The sequence below is a fragment of the Onychostoma macrolepis genome, chromosome 11 (assembly GCF_012432095.1).
Source record: "Onychostoma macrolepis isolate SWU-2019 chromosome 11, ASM1243209v1, whole genome shotgun sequence".
Taxonomy (NCBI): Eukaryota; Metazoa; Chordata; class Actinopteri; order Cypriniformes; family Cyprinidae; genus Onychostoma; species Onychostoma macrolepis.
Window position 1 is genome coordinate 1,376,977 of NC_081165.1, and position 20,573 is coordinate 1,397,549.

Consider the following 20,573-nt stretch of genomic DNA (forward strand, 5'->3'; position numbering starts at 1 on the left):
CGTCAGCAAGAGCTTGAAAGTAGTACAAATAACAACAGTCCTGCGCCTGCGGAAAGACACTGAAGTTTGAATGTGCTTTTGTTTCTCCTGATAATTCAGGTACTTTTAATCTGCTTGCATGTCCCACGCCCGGGACCCGTAACAGATTCATGGAGGTTCCACTGAGATAAACATCTAGAGTGTGAGGCTAGTGCTGGGATCCAGAATTCACGGTGACGAGATGACGACAATGAAGGTTGCGTGCGACTTGTTACAGTTGCTGACGTCCAGACAGCCAAAAGAGACGGAGCTGAGGAAGGCAACGCATTGCTAAAATGTCGTGAGAGGGTCTGAAGCTGGACAAGATGGCAGACGAGAGGAAAAGACTCGTCTGGAACATAAAGAGGAGCCTACACATGTTGACTGTGCACGAACTGGGGCATATAGCTGACAGCATCACTCCAGGTGCAGGTTTGATTCCAACCACTATCTCCAAGGATGATGAGGAGAGCTGTTTGAATTTCATAATTTCCTATATACAGAGTAACAGTTTACTTAAACTGGAAGATGAAGGATTCACACAATTACTAATTTTAAGAGACTTGATTAATGTATTGATTGAGAGTTGTGTAAACAATACTATGAGTGATTCATCTGTCTCTATTGAAAATTAATTTGATGCACATACACACACACACAGGCATCCCCTATACACAGACACACAGATCTTACTGCCACACTCACACACACACACACAGTTAAATGAGTATCAGAAACTGATTACTAGTTACAAGGAGTTAGGGAAAAAGCTGTCAGAGTACAAGATCACACAGGCAGATGATAAAATGATACCAATTACAAGACAGTCTTCTTACCCTGAATACTTACCACAACAGCAGAGAGAAAGCATGATGTGTCCAAGAGACTTTCCATACCTACCGCATAATGAGTTCAAGATACATGGTGGTCAGGTAGGTGATAGTGCTTCAAACATCGGCTATAATAACCTATGTAGACAAATTGATGAAGGCATCAAGATGAATTACTCAGAGAGTGAGATCATTCAGGCCGTCCTGCGTGTAGTTAAACCAGGACAGTTCAAGGAAATGCTCATCAGTAAAGATGATCTGACTGTGACAGAGCTCAAAAGTTTTCTACAGTCACATTTAAGTGAGAGAGGCTGTAGTGAGCTTTTCCAGAAATTAATGAGTACAAGACATCAGGAACATGGAACAGAAACAGTTTCTATATCATGCAATTGGACTGAAACAGAAAGTAATTTTCACTTCCAAGCAGAGCAACACTAACATTGAATATGAGCCACGAACAGTTCAGAATGTGTTCCTGCATACCATTTACCAAGGTTTCCTTCCCAAGTACAGCGACATCAGAAGTGAATTGAAACCTTTGCTCACAGATCACACAGTAACTGATGAAGCACTGCTGAAACAAGTAACAAAGATCTCAAGTGAAGAAAGTGAATGCCAGCGAAGATTAGGCCAAGCCATACAGTGAAGACAGACTCAAGCTCATAGTGCACAAATTGACTCAGAGTTCGACGAGAGTGAATCAAACTCCAAAATGCAGAAAAACAGCAAGACAAAGACCATACAAGAACTAAGCGCTTAAGTAGAAAATTTAAAAAATACAATTGACACTTTGAAACAAGCTAAAGAGCCACGTCACTGCTCTACACAGATGGGAGCTGGTGCAAATGTTGTACGTAGACCAACGTCAGTGAGAAGAAGAGGGCCATATTGGTGTCCAAGGTGTATAGAGGAGAGTAACAGCTCATGAAGCCATTGCTTTATCTGTGGAGAAGAGGGAAACAGGGCCATTGGATGTAGTAAAAGAACAAGTGGTACAAGAAATACTCACCACACTGCTGAGCTGAGATCGTCAACTGGAGGAAGGTCTCCAGAGAACAGAGTGCGTGAAGCCAGTGCAAACAGTGCAGCCTGCTCTTGCACGTCTTGAAAGACAAACTCAACACAGAACAGAGTAGCAGAGCTAATTGGAAGTAAATGCTTGTTGAAGTGTAACATCAATGGTTATGCTGCAACTGCCCTACTTGACACAGGTGCTCAGGTCAGTATTATTGATCAAGCCTGGAAAAGAACATATTTACCTGATCAGCACTTACGACCTCTGAGTGAATTGATGGGGTCCAAACCTCTTCATGTCTTGGCTGTTAATGGAGATGTGTTACTGTTCGATGGGTGGGTTGAGGCGACAGTGAACCTCCCTGGCAACAGTGATCTGCAGCTAGCCGTTCAAGTTCCTTTCCTGGTGGGTAAAATGGCCCTTGAGCAACCCCTCATAGGATTTAACATCATTGAACAGATGGTCAAAGGACAGACGAGTGGTGTAAGTGTTCTTGCAACAATCACTACGCTGCTAAAGGGAGCCATGGAAATTGGAGATGATCAGGATGAAGTGATTGTAAACTTTATACAGACACAAAAGCCATCTTGTGACACTGAGACCATTGTCAAAGTTGGACGTCAGGATGTTGTTATTCCTTCGCGTCAACTGGCACACATAAAATGTTCAATACCTGTAGATTTCGACTTGTCAGAGCCTACCATCTTGTTCGAGTCTAATGTAGACAACCCACAGTTTGAACAACTTGACCTTGGAGATGGACTGCTGGAAGTCTGTGGGAGACAAAGGTCGTTCATTAGCATTCCAATAGGAAACCATACCAGCCATGACATTACCTTACCACGACGAACGACAATCGGGAGCATACAGTCCATTAAGAAAATTGTGGAGGCAGACCAAATAACAGAAACAGTTCCTGTAGAAGTTAACAGTGCAGAGACATAAGAAGGAGCCAACCGCAACAGGATTACAGTGAGAGTTTGCAGATGTCCATTAACTTGATTGACAACATTCCTGTTCAGAGAGCATACTCCTCAGTCCCCAAGCCACTACATAAAGAAGTGAGGGAGTACATACAAGACCTTTTGGCCAGAGGTTGGATCGTGAAGTCAAAGTCTCCTTACTCTGCACCAGTGGTATGTGTCAGAAAGAAGGATGGAACACTTCGACTGTGTGTTGATTACAGACTACTTAACAAGAAAACCATCCCTGATAGGCATCCCCTGCCTCAGATTCAAGACCTCACTTACACGTTGGTAGGGTATAGCTGGTTCTCGATTTTAGATCAAGGGAAAGCTTATCACCAAGGCTTTATTGCGGAGGGATCACGGCATCTGACTGCTTTCATTACTCCAAGGGGCCTTTATGAGTGGGTACAAATTCCATTTGAGTTAACTAATGCACCTGCTGCCTTTCAACAAAGTATGGAAGAGATGCTGGACTCCCTGCGAGATGAATGCTGTATCCCATACCTTGACGATATCTTGTGTTATGCAAAAACTTTTTAAGAACATGTGGAAATACTACGGAAGGTGTTGCAAGCTTTACAGTGACATGGAGTCAAGCTAAGACTGACCAAGTGCGAGATGTTCAAGAAAGAAGTGTGATTCGTTGGCCGAAGGAGTCAGGATAGATCCTAAAGATTTGGATGCTGTACGAGCCTGGAAAGCAAAGAAACCTACCACAGTTGGAGAAGTCCGAAGGATGCTTGGATTTCTTAGTTACTATCTATCATATGTCCAGGATTTCTCTCACATTGCCAAGCTGATATATGATCTCTTGCAAGTGAAACAAGGGGCAGGGTCTGTCCAAACAAAAACTAAGGCAGATGGAAAGAAGAATGTTCAGCTACCATCACGAACACCCATTGAGTGGAAGGAAGAACATCAAAGGATACTGTGCAGATTAGTTTTGACTAATCCACCTGTCCTTGCGTATCCTGATTTCGATTTGCCTTTCACACTTCATACAGATGCCTCAGAACAAGGACTTGGAGCTGTACTTTATCAACGGCAGGCTGGGAAAATGAGAGTCATTGGATATGGGTCAAGAACACTGACAGTAGAGCGGAATTACAGACTCCATTCAGGGAAACTCAAATTCCTTGCATTGAAGTGGGAAATCTGTGAAAAGTTTTGGGACTATCTATTTTATTCCCAGCACTTCATAGTTTATACAGACAATAACCCTCTGACCGACATAATGAGTACTGCCAAACTCAATGATGTGGGGTATAGATGGGTTGGAGAACTCTCAAACTTCAGGTTTGATATCAAGTACAGACCTGAAAAAGTGAATGTGGATGCAGACATTCTTTTCCTGTGCCCACTGGACATCAACCAATACATCACAGAGTGCACAGAAGAGTTGTCTAGTGAGATTGTCAAAACCACATGGGAGGGCACTAGGGCTGCAGAACAAAAAGATGTTGCTTGGGTTGCTGTTAAGTCATGATGAACTGCGAAAGGCACAGAGAGTGGACCCAGCTATTGGTGAGAGTATTAGAATGAAAGAGTCCAATGCAAGCATCACACTAATGACATGAGACACAGAGCCAGTGGACCTGTAAAGAAACTAATGCATGAATGGTCAAGACTACACCTGGAGGGATGATTATTGTACAGAAGAACTGAGCAACAACATCAATTCGTCCTACCAGCTCAATACAAGCAGATAGTATGAAGAGAGTAGTACACCTTGCCAGGGACCGATTCTATTGGCCATTCATGAAGAAAGACATCGAGACATATGTTACTTGAAAATGTTCTTGCATCAAACAGAAGAAGCCAGCGATACATGAGAGAGCTTCAATGGATAGTATAAGTACTAGCTCCCCATTTGAATTAGTATCCATAGACTACCTTCATCTGGAAGGCAGCAGGGGAGGTTATGAATATATACTAGTTCTGGTGGATCATTTTACAAGATTTTCTCAGGCATATGTGACTAAAAACAAGTCTGGAAGAACAGCAGCAGAAAGAATCTTCAATGATTTCATTCCCCGGTTCGAATTTCCAACTAAACTACATCATGACCAGGGTCGAGAATTTGAGAATGACCTCTTCAAAACCTTGCGCCGACTGTCAGGAATGAGCAATTCAAGAACTTCTCTATATCACCCTCAGGGCAATCCTGCTGAGAGATTTAACAGAACACTGCTTCAGATGATGAGAACACTGGCAGAGAAGGAAAATAAAAAAAAGGAAGGGACATCTACCACAGATTGTGCATGCGTACAACTGCACATGACATGAAGCGACGGGATACTCACCGTTTTACCTACTCTATGGACGACACCCATGATTACCCATTGATCTTGTGTTCAAAGTGACCAACGGAAAGGAAAGTAACGATCCAAGAGGATATGCCAAACAATGGGCAGAGCAAATGGCAGAAGCTTACCGAATTGCCTCAGAGAACAGTAAGAACTCAAGTGCCCGAGGAAAACTGTACTATGACAGGAAGTCCAGAGGAGTTGTTCTTCAGCCTGGTGACAGAGTACTTGTGAAAAATCTAAGTGAGAGAGGTGGACAGGGAAAATTGAGATCATATTGGGAGCAGTGTTAATTTCGTTGACGAAGACGAAAAATATTCGTCAACGAACCTTTTTTTTCTGTGACTAAGACGAGACGTTGACGAGCTAAAATTAATATCTGATGATAAAAACTATGACGAAATTTATGCCGCGTCTTCATTAACAAGACGAGATGGGACTAAAATGTTATATGACGACTACCGGACATTCAAAATACATCCTATAGGCTAAGTTAACTGTATTGTCTTTCAAAATGTGCGTCTCTGTCATTGGATTGCAATCAGATGAGGGGCGTTTATATCTAGTCTCAGTATGGCAGCCGCAGCGGACAGATAGGCTACCAAAATGCCAACTAGCGATCTGAAACAATGGCCTCAGCACCTGAAGGTTTTTTTTTTTTAGGAATAGAGTGACCAGACGTCCCGTTTATCCCGGGAGTCACAGTTCGTTGTCGATTAACTTAAAGTTAGTGACGGCGGGATAGGCGGAATCGCGCTGATAGAAGTGCTCTCTCTCGCGCACGCTCCACTTCTTCAGTTCTCATACAGCGCGCGATCAGTTCTCGGTGCTCAAATACACACACAGCAGTTCAAATGTCTATTGTGTAAAGTATCTCACGTAAATACAGTCAGTTATGGCTTAAGTGAGCGTAAACAGGTGGGTGAAAACTGAATGTGTGTCAGTATTACATGCATGCCTTCCATCTTAAAGGGACAGCATTCCTATCTGTGTCATAAATGTTAACCAACAAAAGATGTTAAATAAATGTATAATTAAGTAAAGCTACTGTATCTGAAAAATGAGTTTAATTTGTATCTCTACCCAAAAATGAAAATGTATTCCAGTTTTTCCAAATTCAATCCTTGATTCAAATTTCTCATAAGCTTAATTGATTTGGTCTAAAGAGAGAAGAATTGATGCCTATTTTTGTTTGAATACTACATATAAAATAGCTACCAAAATAAATGTTGTTAACGGCACTTTGACTAAAAGTAATGACTAAAAGTTGACAAAAATACAATGAATTTTCGTCAACTAAAACTAGACTAAAACTATGAAAGACTCAAATGACTAAAATGTGACTAAGACTATTAAGCATTTTCGTCTCAAGATAAAGACTAAGACTAAATCAAAAATGCCTGCCAAAATTAACACTGATTGGGAGCAAACTGTGTACGTTGTTAAGGAACAGATAAATGATGGACCAGTCTACTGAGTGGTCGCAGAGACGGACAGCTCAAAATCAAGACTTCTACACAGGAATCTGCTGCATCAGGTTAATGATTTACCTCTAGCGATGCCATAAGGAGCATCTAACCAGAGGACCAAGAGAAACCAAACAAGACCACAAGATGAGCCGGGATCACCCTGTGATTCTGATAGTGATGAGGAGCAGGATGACAAGAATTACTATTGGCTAAGGGTACGAGATACCCAAGAGAACAACCAAAGACTTACCATTAACCAAACTACCGAGGAACCTACCTGTCATCCTCCACGATGACACCATACACAACCTGAAAGTGAAAGACAGTGGACAGAAACCCTGGGAGCACAACCTACAGAGAACAAGAAACCTACCTGTGATACGCTACGACGACGATCCTGTGAACAACCTGAAAGAGAAATACCAAGAAAACAGACAGAGATTTGGTGAGAACAGCCTACAATGAAAGACTTACCTGTGAAAGACAAGTGACATGGGCACGATCTGAAGAAGATGTGCAACAGGTTGAGGGAGAATGTAGTCAGATAGATGAAGGTGATATACCTAAGCAAGAAGTTCTCAAAATACCTACCTTGAGTTCAGATGAAATTGACCAAACAATCCAAGTCTGAAGATCCACAAGTAATAGGAGACCCACACCTAGGTTAACTTATGAAACACTAGGTCAGCCAGCAATTCAGTCATATCCGACAGAAAACAGTTTAGAGACTTACGAGATAAATCAGACACCATATTGGGGGTTATCATCTTACCACATTACACCTTATGTTAGTTCACCTTATTCTATCCATACACCACAACTCACATTTCCATTTTGGGTACGTCCTATGACAATCGGGTACTAGAAGAGTAAAGATAAAAGAGTTGTTATGATGAAAGAATATGTGGGCGGGAGCCATCTTTTCTTTATTGGGGAGTGTGTGATACACCATTGTGTATTCGCAATTGGAATGTTTGTTTTGTTATTAATATTTATTTATTAATGTATTTATTTATTTATGTGAAGAAGAGTTTATTGTGTACACAGTCATCTATCAATTATCACCACTAAAGGCTGAGTTTGAATCAATACAGTTCTAGCCACCAGAGAAAGCAGGCACTGTGGGTTACCATGGTGATGCGGGTTGTGTTTACCTCAGACGCTATCAAGCTGCGCCTGCGGAAAGACACTGAAGTTTGCGTGTGCCTCTTGTTTCTCCTGATAATTCAGGTACTTTTAATCTGCTTGCGTGTTCCACACCCGGGACCCATAACACATGAGCTTAGCAGTGTTCCCGTCACTCTAGAGCAGAGGTGGGCAAACTATGGTTCGCGGGCCATATACGGCCCACCTTGCATTTTCTTTTCTCCGTGCCACTTCGCTAAAGATAGGCGCCTAGGGCATTCAAAGGGCATTAAAGTGTATGAGACAGGAATTTAAGTTGTATTTATTTTCAGAGGTATATTATGTCACACTTCTCTAATAAGTTTTGTCTGTGTGAGAAAATGCTGTAGGCCGTGGTGTAGAGCAAATCCGTGAATGAATGTTTCAAAGATTTCTTGTGCTAAGGGAGTAGGGAGCAAAGAACACTTTGTAGGGACCATGTAAATTGAAACACAGTTCATGCATGGAGCTCTCTTCTAATGAGCTGGTTATCTGAATCAGGTGTGTTAAATAAAAGAGGCATGCAAAATATACAGAGACGTAGTATGTGAATGGAATTGAGAACCAATGTTTTAATATAAAACTGTTGGTTTTAAGGTATGATAAACATTTTAAACTGCATTGCACTTGCAACAAAATGGATAAATACTTTATCTATTTCATAAATATTAAACCATTTTTACATTAAAAATATACTGAGTGATTTGTCATGAAATACACTTGTTTGTTTGCATTGAGATTACAGTTTTAACATACATGTTTCCTTTTATTTATTTTCAAGAGCTTGGGTAAATTATCCTTTGTCGCTTTTAGTATGGTTATAAAGGTCACCCAAAATGATACTCAAACTCACTTTACACCCTTTTTACATTAAAGCACACAATCAACACATGATATTATTATTGTCATAGTTTATATGCTGTTGTTCCATCCAAAACATCACAGAATTGGAAACCGTTTCTAAAAATGAACCTTATGTCACTTGACAAAACTCTGATTAACATGGAAAAGATACCTTGCAGCATTGCATTGTGTCTGGTTATAGGGCGCTGTGTAAGCTTAATCCTAGTTTTGTTACATTTATTCTTGAAAGAGGGTGCGACATTTTCCTTAAACTGCTGTGGGACAGGATTGTCATGTAAATGTTAAGTGTCATTTTCTTTACCTTACAGCTATAGGTTTAAGGCTACTGTAGACTTTCATGTTTTATGCATCCTATCCAGAAGCTGATTGATTGATTGATTGATTGATTGATTGATTTTCTTATTTTCTTATTTATTTTCTTTCTTCCAGCTATGTGTTCCCATAAAATGCACTTCTTAATTTCAGTAGACATTTTTTACCGTAACTACAGAGACTGGAATGCTACGCAGAACAATACATTTGTATTCATCAGGATAATAATTGCTAGCCAGAGGATCATTTAGATGGGGAATAAATATAATAAAGTAACCTTTGGGCCATTTTCCTCTCTATCCAAGAAACAACCAAACATCAAGACTGCCAAGAAAAAGCAGTGGAACAAGATGCATTTTTAACCCAGAGCCACAGGCATAACAAAGGCTAACACAGCACTCATATAATTAAAGAGTAAATGAAGGCATGGACCTGTGCCAAGCCATTCTGCTCACTTGTAGATGGGAGAAGAGCAAATCTGCTAGATTAGCCTTTTGCACATGTTATTAGTAAATGTTTTTTTGTTTTGTTTTTTTACTTATTTATTTATTTTTTTGTGGTGTTTGTGTCTGCGTTCAAAAGCCATTCTAAAGACATGTGTTTCCAAGCATGTTTTATTGCCTACAACATCTCAGACAGACAAGAATGCTGGCAACAATACAGTCTCTGAGAGCTGATGTGTTTAACAGTTTTCCCAGCTTTTGATTTATTATAGGACAGTTTCTCAGCCCAGCATCTCCCCCAAATCATTCAGACAATCATTTAAACCTTGTGTGTCAATGAAAAAATAGCCATGTCAAAAAAATTGTCATAAAAATTTGAAGCTTGGGAGCACAGACTTAACTCTCATTTTAAAGAAGACTCATGGCAGATTATTGTTGAAGTAAAAACTAATTAAAAAGTGAAACCAAAAAAAAGTTATACAGGTTTAAGTTCATGAAAATTATATTATATTGATATTAATATTGAGTCACATTTAATAAAAAAATACTGATAAAAGCATATATACCCCCACTTTATTGGTATTTAAACAGTGTATGTTTATGTTGAACTTTATTCTTGAACAGATGGCCCTGTATTAAGCAGTATATAAAAACTGTTTCTGTTTCTCATGAAAACATTTCTGAAACGTCTGTGCATTTGACAAATATTGCATGTTATTCAATCCATCTTTGATAAGAGTATGCAAACACCGCGAGAGCATCACTACCGGGAGCAAAAGTGTCCGACTTCACGTCTCCGTTTTCAATTCCGCCCCACGACTGCAAGCAGCTACTCTCACCGATAGGTCTGTGCGGCGCTGCATGAAGTCGAACACACCTAATGAGTTGAGACAGGAAAACTGGACATAGCGTTGGTTTCATACTGATTACTTTATCACAGAATATTTGTTTTGGAAGTGACTTCATTTAAAAGTAGACATTTCAAACTTTCTATACATATATTTCTTATGTATTTGAGGCAAGCATTCACAGAGATTCATGTTATTTTATTTACATGTTTGTGAAGAGAGGTGACAGAGACAGAGCCGGCAGAGAACGCACCCTGTTTGTTTTCTTTATTTTAGAAAAGCACATTGTTTTGTTGTTATTATGACTATACAGAAATAAAAGTAGACCCTTTGCAGTTTCAAACGATACATTATTCTTATCTGTACAATCAAAACTGACAGAGTATTTTTAGTTCTTTTCACGGTCATAAAGAAAATGCGAGACAGGGGGTTAAAGAGGTTTTTACACAAATCTTTATAATGTTGAAACATATTTTGATGAACCAATTTGTAAGCAGTATTTAGATAAATTGGAATTGCCTCGGATCTCACAGGTGGATAAAGAATCTTTGGAGGCCCCATTAAAGAAACTCCACATCTCTCTAAAAAGCCTTCAAAAGGGCGAATCGCCGGGTCTAGATGGTCTCCCTCGTGAATTATATTTGGAAATTTGGGATTTGGTAGGGACACTTATGCTTAATTCATTTAATTTTGCTATTGAACATGGTGTATTTCATAGAGATAAAAAAAAAACATAATTAATATCATTACTTCTTAAAAAATGGAAAGATCCATTAGATTGTTCCAGCTACAGACCGATATCACTTATCCCATGTGATCTAAAAATCTATGCTAAAGTTTTTGCTTCTAGTATGGAGAAGGTAATTCATAGTTTGATCAAGGAGGACCAAACCGTTTTTATTAAGGTGCGCAATGCGTCTGACAATACGCGTCGACTCTTTCATATTCTTCACTTTGCAGACTCATCCGAGCCCTTGTGCATTTTTTTCACTTGATGCAGAAAAAACCTTTGACAGGCTAGAGTGGAACTATATGTGGGCAGTTCTGCAATGTTTCGGCTTCAGTGAACATTTCATTTCTATGATTAAGATATTATACCACTCAACTGCAGCATCAGTCTTGACTGGTAATATTATCCAAATCTGCTTTAATGCCAATTAACATTGTTAAGGGTAATTATTCTATTCCCTCATTTATCCCTATTAAGGAATATTTCATCTGTTTGGGCATTACCATATATAAAGACATCCATAAGATTGCCAGAGACAATTTTAATAGTATTCTAGTTAAGGTCAAAAATGACATTCGAAGATGGAAGAATCTTAAAGTCTCTCTTCAAGAAAGAATCTCCACAGTTAAGATGAATTTGTTACCTCGGTTTAACTTTCTTTTATCTATGCTACCACTCCCCTCCCCCTCCAAGTTACTTTAAGGAGATCAACTCCATACTTTCTCAATTTATCCGGAATGATAAATAACCCAGAATCAAACTTACCACAATACAACATCCTATACGCACAGCAGGACTGGCTGTACCAAATTTTGAATTGTATTATTGGTCGTTCCAACTTAAGGCTCTTTATAATTGGGTAGATCCTCAATCGAAAGTTTCAAGGAGAGTGATTGAAGCTGACAAGGTTAAACCAAATAGACTCCAAGATATTTTATTTACTGGCACAGGGAAAAAAGGTCATAATTGTAAATTTGGTCCGGTTGTGGCTAATTCTATTAAAATCTGGAACGTCTGATAGGAGGACCCTTCAAATTTTGTAACAGTACACTTTCATGGCATAATTTTAATTTTGTATGCGGAAATAATCCATTTGTCCAACCCTCTTGGTCTTCTTTAGGCGTAAACAAGTGCGGTGATATACAGTATATGATAACAAGGGCCTCTGTTCATTTCAGACATTAAGAACTAAATTTTGTTTATCAGCATCCGCATATTTTGTCTTTCTTCAATTACGTTCTGCTCTCAAAGCGAATGGAGTTCCTTGGGCATCTCCCATTTCCTCTCATCCTATGCGGGACTGGATTGCACCATCTTCTGGTCAGCCATCTGTTTCCTTAATGTATAATAAAATTATTGATTGCATTACAAAACCTCTTTCTATTAAATCTATTTGGAATAGGGAATTATCTGACCTTAATTTATCTGTCGACTGGGAGAGAGTGTGGACTAACCTCAGCTTAACATCTAAAAACTTAGCTCGTCGTCTTATTCACTTCAAAGTCATTCATAGAGCATACATAACTCCTTACGAAAGATTCGAAATGAAACTACAACCAAATTTAAACTGCCATGTATATAATACTGCATCATCAGGTACTTTTCTTCATACGTTTTGGGAGTGTCCTATCGTCATTAATATATGGACACACGTAAACCTGGTTTTATCCTCCTTATTACAAATTGATTGCTTTGCTAACCCAAAATTGTCTTCTTAATGATGATTCTGGTCTGTGTATAAGCTTAATACAAAAAAGAATGTTGTTTGCTGGTTTTACAGCGACGAAGAAGACAATAATACAGAACTGGTTTACACCGCACATGTGTGGAAAAACATATTGGATCCATAGTGTCCTGAATATAGTGACTTGTGAATGTACAAAAGGAGCAAATTCATGGGGCCGGATGGGCCAGCCTCTTTTGTTGTCTGGCAGCTCAGCTCTGCTCTTCTGGCAAAGTTTCCCACAGGCTTGGTCCAGAAGCCTTTTTGTCTCTTTAGGGTCACATGCAATCAGTAAGTTTTTGGTCAATCGGACAGAAGAAAAGCCAAAGCAAGGCAGGTTAGCTCAGTTGGTTAGAGCCTGGTGCTAATCGCACCAAAGTGGGGGGTTCGATCCCCGTACAGGCCAGCCTTTTTTTTTTTTCTGGCAGCTCAGCTCTGCTCTTCTGGCAAAGTGACGGATGGTCTCACGGAAATCCCTGCTGGCTGAACAGCTTGCAATTGTGGTCGAAATAGCTCAGTTGGGAGAGCGTTAGACCAAAGGTCCAAGGTTCAGTCCTTAGTTTCGGCAGACGACCTCTCTATTTTCCTTATCTTCGAGGGGCCCAGAGACCGAAATTCACTGGGTTCCAACCCCACTGTCAAACAGCTTTCCCACAGCCACAGCGCTATCTGCCTCCCAGATGGCCACCAATAAAGCATTTTTGGTTCCATGGTGTAATGGTTAGCACTCTGCACTCTGAATCCAGCGATCTGAGTTCAAATCTCGGTGAAACCTAAGTGCTCTCTTGCGGCAGGGGTGGAAACAAAACACAAGTCTGTTGTTTCTGGCGAGCCTGTCAGTGATTTAGTTTTTGCAGCCCTGTGAGCAACAGTGGCCCTTGAAAAGATTCCGTGGTGTAATGGTGAGCACTCTGGACACTGAATCCAGCGATACGAGTTCAAATCTCGGTGGGACCTGTTTTGCCACCGATTTGCGCAGGACACGGCCCGAAAAACTTTTTGGCAGCAGTGACCCCCAAAAGCGCACGTAAGGAGAGTCGCTTCGTAGCATCAAGGCGCAGTCTGCCTCTTTAGCAAAGTGAGCGTAAAAGAGCAGGCTCCAGCTTGGAGAATGCGGGCATCGATCACTCAGGTCGTGCATCCAGCTTCTCCCCTCTGTTTCCCACACTGGCTTAAAGTCTAAGGGACATCTGACCGTTCCAGCTGTCCTCCCTAACATCCCTCTACATGTTCGACCAGCCCCATTTTTAAATCCATTCAGAGGCCAACTTTCCTTCGTTTGCCTTTGACACTGTCTCGAGGTGTTTGACTATTTCCATGTTAGTTTGTGTTCCTTCTTTGATTGTAGCTGCAGTTATTCCATTTTCCACGGCTGGGTGCTTGCACAGGTAGGCTCGTTGGTCTAGGGGTATGATTCTCGCTTTGGGTGCGAGAGGTCCCGGGTTCAAATCCCGGACGAGCCCGTGTTGAGGCTTGTTCCACAAGCCTTTTTCTCTCTTTAGGGTCACAAGCAATCAGTAAGTTTTTGGTCAATCGGACAGAAGAACGGACAAAGCAAGGAAGGTTAGCTCAGTTGGTTAGAGTCTGGTGCTAACAGCGCCAAAGTGGTGGCTTTGATCCCTGTACAGGCCAACCTTTTTTTTTTTCTGGCAGCTCAGCTCTGCTCTTCTGGCAAAGTGACGGATGGTCTCACGGAAATCCCTGCTGGCTGAACAGCTTGCAATTGTGGTCGAAATAGCTCAGTTGGGAGAGCGTTAGACCAAAGGTCCCTGGTTCAGTCCTTAGTTTCGGCAGATGACCTCTCTCTTTACCTTATCTTCGAGGGGCCCAGAGACCGAAATTCACTGGGTTCCAACCCCTCTGTCAAACAGCTTTCCCACAGCCACAGCGCAATCTGCCTCCCAGATGGCCACCAGCAAAACATTGTTGGTTCCATGGTGTAATGGTTAGCACTCTGGACTCTGAATCCAGCAATCCGAGTTCAAATCTCGGTGAAACCTAAATGATCTCTTGCGGCAAGAGTGGAAACCAAACACAAGGCTGTTGTTGCTGGCGAGCCTGTCAGTGATTTAGTTTTTGCAGACCTGTGAGCAACAGTGCCCCTTGAAAAGGTTACATGGTGTAATGGTTAGCACTCTGGACTCTGAATCCAGCGATCAGAGTTCAAATCTCGGTGGGACCTGTTTTGCCACCGATTTGCGCAGGACACGGTTCGAAAAACTTTTTGGCACTAGTGACCCCCAAAAGCGCACTTAAGGAGAGTCGCTTCGTAGCATCAAGGCGCAGTCTGTCTCTTTAGCAAAGTGAGCGTAAAAGGGCAGGATCCAGCTTGGAGAATGCGGGCATCGATCACTCAGGTCGTGCAGCCAGCTTCTCCCCTCTGTTTCCCACACTGGCTTAAAGTCTAAGGGACATCTGACCGTTCCAGCTGTCCTCCCTAACATCCCTCTACATGTTCGACCAGCCCCATTTTTAAATCCATTCAGAGGCCAACTTTCCTTCGTTTGCCTTTGACACTGTCTCGAGGTGTTTGACTATTTCCATGTTAGTTTGTGTTCCTTCTTTGATTGTAGCTGCAGTTATTCCATTTTCCACGGCTAGGTGCTTGCACAGGTAGGCTCGTTGGTCTAGGGGTATGATTCTCGCTTTGGGTGCGAGAGGTCCCGGGTTAAAAACCCGGACGAGCCCGTGTTGAGGCTTGTTCCACAAGCCTTTTTGTCTCTTTAGGGTCACATGCAATCAGTAAGTTTTTGGTCAATCGGACAGAAGAACGGACAAAGTAAGGAAGGTTAGCTCAGTTGGTTAGAGTCTGGTTCTAATATCGCCAAAGTGGTGGGTTCGATCCCCGTACAGGCCAACCTTTTTTTTTTTTTTCTGGCAGCTCAGCTCTGCTCTTCTGGCAAAGTGACGGATGGTCTCACGGAAATCCCCGCTGGCTGAACAGCTTGCAATTGTGGTCGAAATAGCTCAGTTGGGAGAGCGTTAGACCAAAGGTCCCTGGTTCAGTCCTTAGTTTCGGCAGATGACCTCTCTCTTTTCCTTATCTTCGAGGGGCCCAGAGACCGAAATTCACTGGGTTCCAACCCCTCTGTCAAACAGCTTTCCCACAGCCACAGCGCAATCTGCCTCCCAGATGGCCACCAGCAAAACATTGTTGGTTCCATGGTGTAATGGTTAGCACTCTGGACTCTGAATCCAGCAATCCGAGTTCAAATCTCGGTGAAACCTAAATGATCTCTTGCGGCAAGAGTGGAAACCAAACACAAGGCTGTTGTTGCTGGCGAGCCTGTCAGTGATTTAGTTTTTGCAGACCTGTGAGCAACAGTGCCCCTTGAAAAGGTTCCATGGTGTAATGGTTAGCACTCTGGACTCTGAATCCAGCGATCCGAGTTCAAATCTCGGTGGGACCTGTTTTGCCACCGATTTGCGCAGGACACGGTTCGAAAAACTTTTTGGCACTAGTGACCCCCAAAAGCGCACTTAAGGAGAGTCGCCGTAGCATCAAGGCGCAGTCTGTCTCTTTAGCAAAGTGAGCGTAAAAGGGCAGGATCCAGCTTGGAGAATGCGGGCATCGATCACTCAGGTCGTGCAGCCAGCTTCTCCCCTCTGTTTCCCACACTGGCTTAAAGTCTAAGGGACATCTGACCGTTCAGCTGTCCTCCTGACATCCCTCTACATGTTCGACCAGCCCCATTTTTAAATCCATTCAGAGGCCAACTTTCCTTCGTTTGCCTTTGACACTGTCTCGAGGTGTTTGACTATTTCCATGTTAGTTTGTGTTCCTTCTTTGATTGTAGCTGCAGTTATTCCATTTTCCACGGCTAGGTGCTTGCACAGGTAGGCTCGTTGGTCTAGGGGTATGATTCTCGCTTTGGGTGTGAGAGGTCCCGGGTTCAAATCACGGACGACCCCGTGTTGAGGCTTGTTCCACAAGCCTTTTTGTCTCTTTAGGGTCACATGCAATCAGTAAGTTTTTGGTCAATCGGACAGAAGAACGGACAAAGCAAGGAAGGTTAGCTCAGTTGGTTAGAGTCTTGTGCTAACAGCGCCAAAGTGGTGGGTTTGATCCCCGTACAGGCCAACCTTTTTTTTTTTTTCTGGCAGCTCAGCTCTGCTCTTCTGGCAAAGTGACGGATGGTCTCACGGAAATCCCTGCTGGCTGAACAGCTTGCAATTGTGGTCGAAATAGCTCAGTTGGGAGAGCGTTAGACCAAAGGTCCCTGGTTCAGTCCTTAGTTTCGGCAGATGACCTCTCTCTTTACCTTATCTTCGAGGGGCCCAGAGACAGAAATTCACTGGGTTCCAACCCCTCTGTCAAACAGCTTTCCCACAGCCACAGCGCAATCTGCCTCCCAGATGGCCACCAGCAAAACATTGTTGGTTCCATGGTGTAATGGTTAGCACTCTGGACTCTGAATCCAGCAATCCGAGTTCAAATCTCGGTGAAACCTAAATGATCTCTTGCGGCAAGAGTGGAAACCAAACACAAGGCTGTTGTTGCTGGCGAGCCTGTCAGTGATTTAGTTTTTGCAGCCCTGTGAGCAACAGTGGCCCTTGAAAAGGTTCCATGGTGTAATGGTTAGCACTCTGGACTCTGAATCCAGCGATCCGAGTTCAAATCTCGGTGGGACCTGTTTTGCCACCGATTTGCGCAGGACACGTTCCGAAAAACTTTTTGGCTGCAGTGACCCCCAAAAGCGCATGTAAGGAGAGTCGCTTCGTAGCATCAAGGCGCAGTCTGTCTCTTTAGCAAAGTGAGCGTAAAAGGGCAGGATCCAGCTTGGAGAATGCGGGCATCGATCACTCAGGTCGTGCAGCCAGCTTCTCCCCTCTGTTTCCCACACTGGCTTAAAGTCTAAGGGACATCTGACCGTTTCAGCTGTCCTCCCTGACATCCCCCTACATGTTCGACCAGCCCCATTTTTAAATCCATTCAGAGGCCAACTTTCCTTCGTTTGCCTTTGACACTGTCTCGAGGTGTTTGACTTTTTCCATGTTAGTTTGTGTTCCTTCTTTGATTGTAGCTGCAGTTATTCCATTTTCCACGGCTAGGTGCTTGCACTCGTAGGCTCGTTGGTCTAGGGGTATGATTCTCGCTTTGGGTGTGAGAGGTCCCGGGTTCAAATCACGGACGACCCCGTGTTGAGGCTTGTTCCACAAGCCTTTTTGTCTCTTTAGGGTCACATGCAATCAGTAAGTTTTTGGTCAATCGGACAGAAGAACGGACAAAGTAAGGAAGGTTAGCTCAGTTGGTTAGAGTCTGGTTCTAATATCGCCAAAGTGGTGGGATCGATCCCCGTACAGGCCAACCTTTTTTTTTTTTTCTGGCAGCTCAGCTCTGCTCTTCTGGCAAAGTGACGGATGGTCTCACGGAAATCCCCGCTGGCTGAATAGCTTGCAATTGTGGTCGAAATAGCTCAGTTGGGAGAGCGTTAGACCAAAGGTCCCTGGTTCAGTCCTTAGTTTCGGCAGATGACCTCTCTCTTTTCCTTATCTTCGAGGGGCCCAGAGACCGAAATTCACTGGGTTCCAACCCCTCTGTCAAACAGCTTTCCCACAGCCACAGCGCAATCTGCCTCCCAGATGGCCACCAGCAAAACATTGTTGGTTCCATGGTGTAATGGTTAGCACTCTGGACTCTGAATCCAGCAATCCGAGTTCAAATCTCGGTGAAACCTAAATGATCTCTTGCGGCAAGAGAGGAAACCAAACACAAGGCTGTTGTTGCTGGCGAGCCTGTCAGTGATTTAGTTTTTGCAGCCCTGTGAGCAACAGTGCCCTTGAAAAGGTTCCATGGTGTAATGGTTAGCACTCTGGACTCTGAATCCAGCGATCCGAGTTCAAATCTCGGTGGGACCTGTTTTGCCACCGATTTGCGCAGGACACGTTCCGAAAAACTTTTTGGCTGCAGTGACCCCCAAAAGCGCATGTAAGGAGAGTCGCTTCGTAGCATCAAGGCGCAGTCTGTCTCTTTAGCAAAGTGAGCGTAAAAGGGCAGGATCCAGCTTGGAGAATGCGGGCATCGATCACTCAGGTCGTGCAGCCAGCTTCTCCCCTCTGTTTCCCACACTGGCTTAAAGTCTAAGGGACATCTGACCGTTTCAGCTGTCCTCCCTGACATCCCTCTACATGTTCGACCAGCCCCATTTTTAAATCCATTCAGAGGCCAACTTTCCTTCGTTTGCCTTTGACACTGTCTCGAGGTGTTTGACTTTTTCGATGTTAGTTTGTGTTCCTTCTTTGATTGTTGCTGCAGTTATTCCATTTCCACGGCTAGGTGCTTGCACAGGTAGGCTCGTTGGTCTAGGGGTATGATTCTCGCTTTGGGTGTGAGAGGTCCCGGTAAAAACCCGGACGAGCCCGTGTTGAGGCTTGTTCCAGAAACCTTTTTGTCTCTTTACGGTCACATGCAATCAGTAAGTTTTTGGTCAATCGGACAGAACAACGGGCAAAACAAGGAAGGTTAGCTCAGTTGGTTAGAGTCTGGTTCTAATATCGCCAAAGTGGTGGGATCGATTCCCGTACAGGCCAACCTTTTTTTTTTTTCTGGCAGCTCAGCTCTGCTCTTCTGGCAAAGTGACGGATGGTCTCACGGAAATCCCCGCTGGCTGAATAGCTTGCAATTGTGGTCGAAATAGCTCAGTTGGGAGAGCGTTAGACCAAAGGTCCCTGGTTCAGTCCTTAGTTTCGGCAGATGACCTCTCTCTTTTCCTTATCTTCGAGGGGCCCAGAGACCGAAATTCACTGGGTTCCAACCCCTCTGTCAAACAGCTTTCCCACAGCCACAGCGCAATCTGCCTCCCAGATGGCCACCAGCAAAACATTGTTGGTTCCATGGTGTAATGGTTAGCACTCTGGACTCTGAATCCAGCAATCCGAGTTCAAATCTCGGTGAAACCTAAATGATCTCTTGCGGCAAGAGAGGAAACCAAACACAAGGCTGTTGTTGCTGGCGAGCCTGTCAGTGATTTAGTTTTTGCAGCCCTGTGAGCAACAGTGGCCCTTGAAAAGGTTCCATGGTGTAATGGTTAGCACTCTGGACTCTGAATCCAGCGATCCGAGTTCAAATCTCGGTGGGACCTGTTTTGCCACCGATTTGCGCAGGACACGGTTCGAAAAACTTTTTGGCACTAGTGACCCCCAAAAGCGCACTTAAGGAGAGTCGCTTCGTAGCATCAAGGCGCAGTCTGTCTCTTTAGCAAAGTGAGCGTAAAAGGGCAGGATCCAGCTTGGAGAATGCGGGCATCGATCACTCAGGTCGTGCAGCCAGCTTCTCCCCTCTGTTTCCCACACTGGCTTAAAGTCTAAGGGACATCTGACCGTTTCAGCTGTCCTCCCTGACATCCCCCTACATGTTCGACCAGCCCCATTTTTAAATCCATTCAGAGGCCAACTTTCCTTCGTTTGCCTTTGACACTGTCTCGAGGTGTTTGACTTTTTCGATGTTAGTTTGTGTTCCTTCTTTGATTGTTGCTGCAGTTATTCCATTTCCCACGGCTAGGTGCTTGCACAGGTAGGCTCGTTGGTCTAGGGGTATGATTCTCGCTTTGGGTGCGAGAGGTCCCGGGTTAAAAACCCGGACGAGCCCGTGTTGAGGCTTGTTCCAGAAACCTTTTTGTCTCTTTACGGTCACATGCAATCAGTAAGTTTTTGGTCAATCGGACAGAACAACGGGCAAAACAAGGAAGGTTAGCTCAGTTGGTTAGAGTCTGGTTCTAATATCGCCAAAGTGGTGGGATCGATTCCCGTACAGGCCAACCTTTTTTTTTTTTTTCTGGCAGCTCAGCTCTGCTCTTCTGGCAAAGTGACGGATGGTCTCACGGAAATCCCCGCTGGCTGAATAGCTTGCAATTGTGGTCGAAATAGCTCAGTTGGGAGAGCGT

At 43.3% G+C, this 20,573-nt stretch overlaps 13 non-coding genes across 13 annotated transcripts; all 13 read left to right on the top strand.

Moving 5' to 3' along the window:
- Nucleotides 1-14,081: 14,081 nt before the first annotated feature.
- Nucleotides 14,082-14,153, top strand: trnap-ugg (transfer RNA proline (anticodon UGG)). The gene has a single exon. It is a non-coding gene; the product is annotated as a tRNA-Pro (tRNA).
- Nucleotides 14,154-14,618: 465 nt separating this feature from the next.
- trnaq-cug (transfer RNA glutamine (anticodon CUG)) lies at nucleotides 14,619-14,690 on the top strand. Its single transcript has one exon. It is a non-coding gene; the product is annotated as a tRNA-Gln (tRNA).
- Nucleotides 14,691-14,800: 110 nt separating this feature from the next.
- Nucleotides 14,801-14,872, top strand: trnaq-cug (transfer RNA glutamine (anticodon CUG)). The gene has a single exon. It is a non-coding gene; the product is annotated as a tRNA-Gln (tRNA).
- A 434-nt stretch (nucleotides 14,873-15,306) lies between these two features.
- Nucleotides 15,307-15,378, top strand: trnap-ugg (transfer RNA proline (anticodon UGG)). Its single transcript has one exon. It is a non-coding gene; the product is annotated as a tRNA-Pro (tRNA).
- Nucleotides 15,379-15,846: 468 nt separating this feature from the next.
- Nucleotides 15,847-15,918, top strand: trnaq-cug (transfer RNA glutamine (anticodon CUG)). The gene has a single exon. It is a non-coding gene; the product is annotated as a tRNA-Gln (tRNA).
- A 110-nt stretch (nucleotides 15,919-16,028) lies between these two features.
- On the top strand, nucleotides 16,029-16,100 carry trnaq-cug (transfer RNA glutamine (anticodon CUG)). Its single transcript has one exon. It is a non-coding gene; the product is annotated as a tRNA-Gln (tRNA).
- A 969-nt stretch (nucleotides 16,101-17,069) lies between these two features.
- trnaq-cug (transfer RNA glutamine (anticodon CUG)) lies at nucleotides 17,070-17,141 on the top strand. The gene has a single exon. It is a non-coding gene; the product is annotated as a tRNA-Gln (tRNA).
- A 110-nt stretch (nucleotides 17,142-17,251) lies between these two features.
- Nucleotides 17,252-17,323, top strand: trnaq-cug (transfer RNA glutamine (anticodon CUG)). The gene has a single exon. It is a non-coding gene; the product is annotated as a tRNA-Gln (tRNA).
- A 973-nt stretch (nucleotides 17,324-18,296) lies between these two features.
- Nucleotides 18,297-18,368, top strand: trnaq-cug (transfer RNA glutamine (anticodon CUG)). The gene has a single exon. It is a non-coding gene; the product is annotated as a tRNA-Gln (tRNA).
- Nucleotides 18,369-18,477: 109 nt separating this feature from the next.
- trnaq-cug (transfer RNA glutamine (anticodon CUG)) lies at nucleotides 18,478-18,549 on the top strand. The gene has a single exon. It is a non-coding gene; the product is annotated as a tRNA-Gln (tRNA).
- Nucleotides 18,550-19,518: 969 nt separating this feature from the next.
- trnaq-cug (transfer RNA glutamine (anticodon CUG)) lies at nucleotides 19,519-19,590 on the top strand. Its single transcript has one exon. It is a non-coding gene; the product is annotated as a tRNA-Gln (tRNA).
- Nucleotides 19,591-19,700: 110 nt separating this feature from the next.
- On the top strand, nucleotides 19,701-19,772 carry trnaq-cug (transfer RNA glutamine (anticodon CUG)). Its single transcript has one exon. It is a non-coding gene; the product is annotated as a tRNA-Gln (tRNA).
- A 434-nt stretch (nucleotides 19,773-20,206) lies between these two features.
- trnap-ugg (transfer RNA proline (anticodon UGG)) lies at nucleotides 20,207-20,278 on the top strand. The gene has a single exon. It is a non-coding gene; the product is annotated as a tRNA-Pro (tRNA).
- Nucleotides 20,279-20,573: the final 295 nt, after the last annotated feature.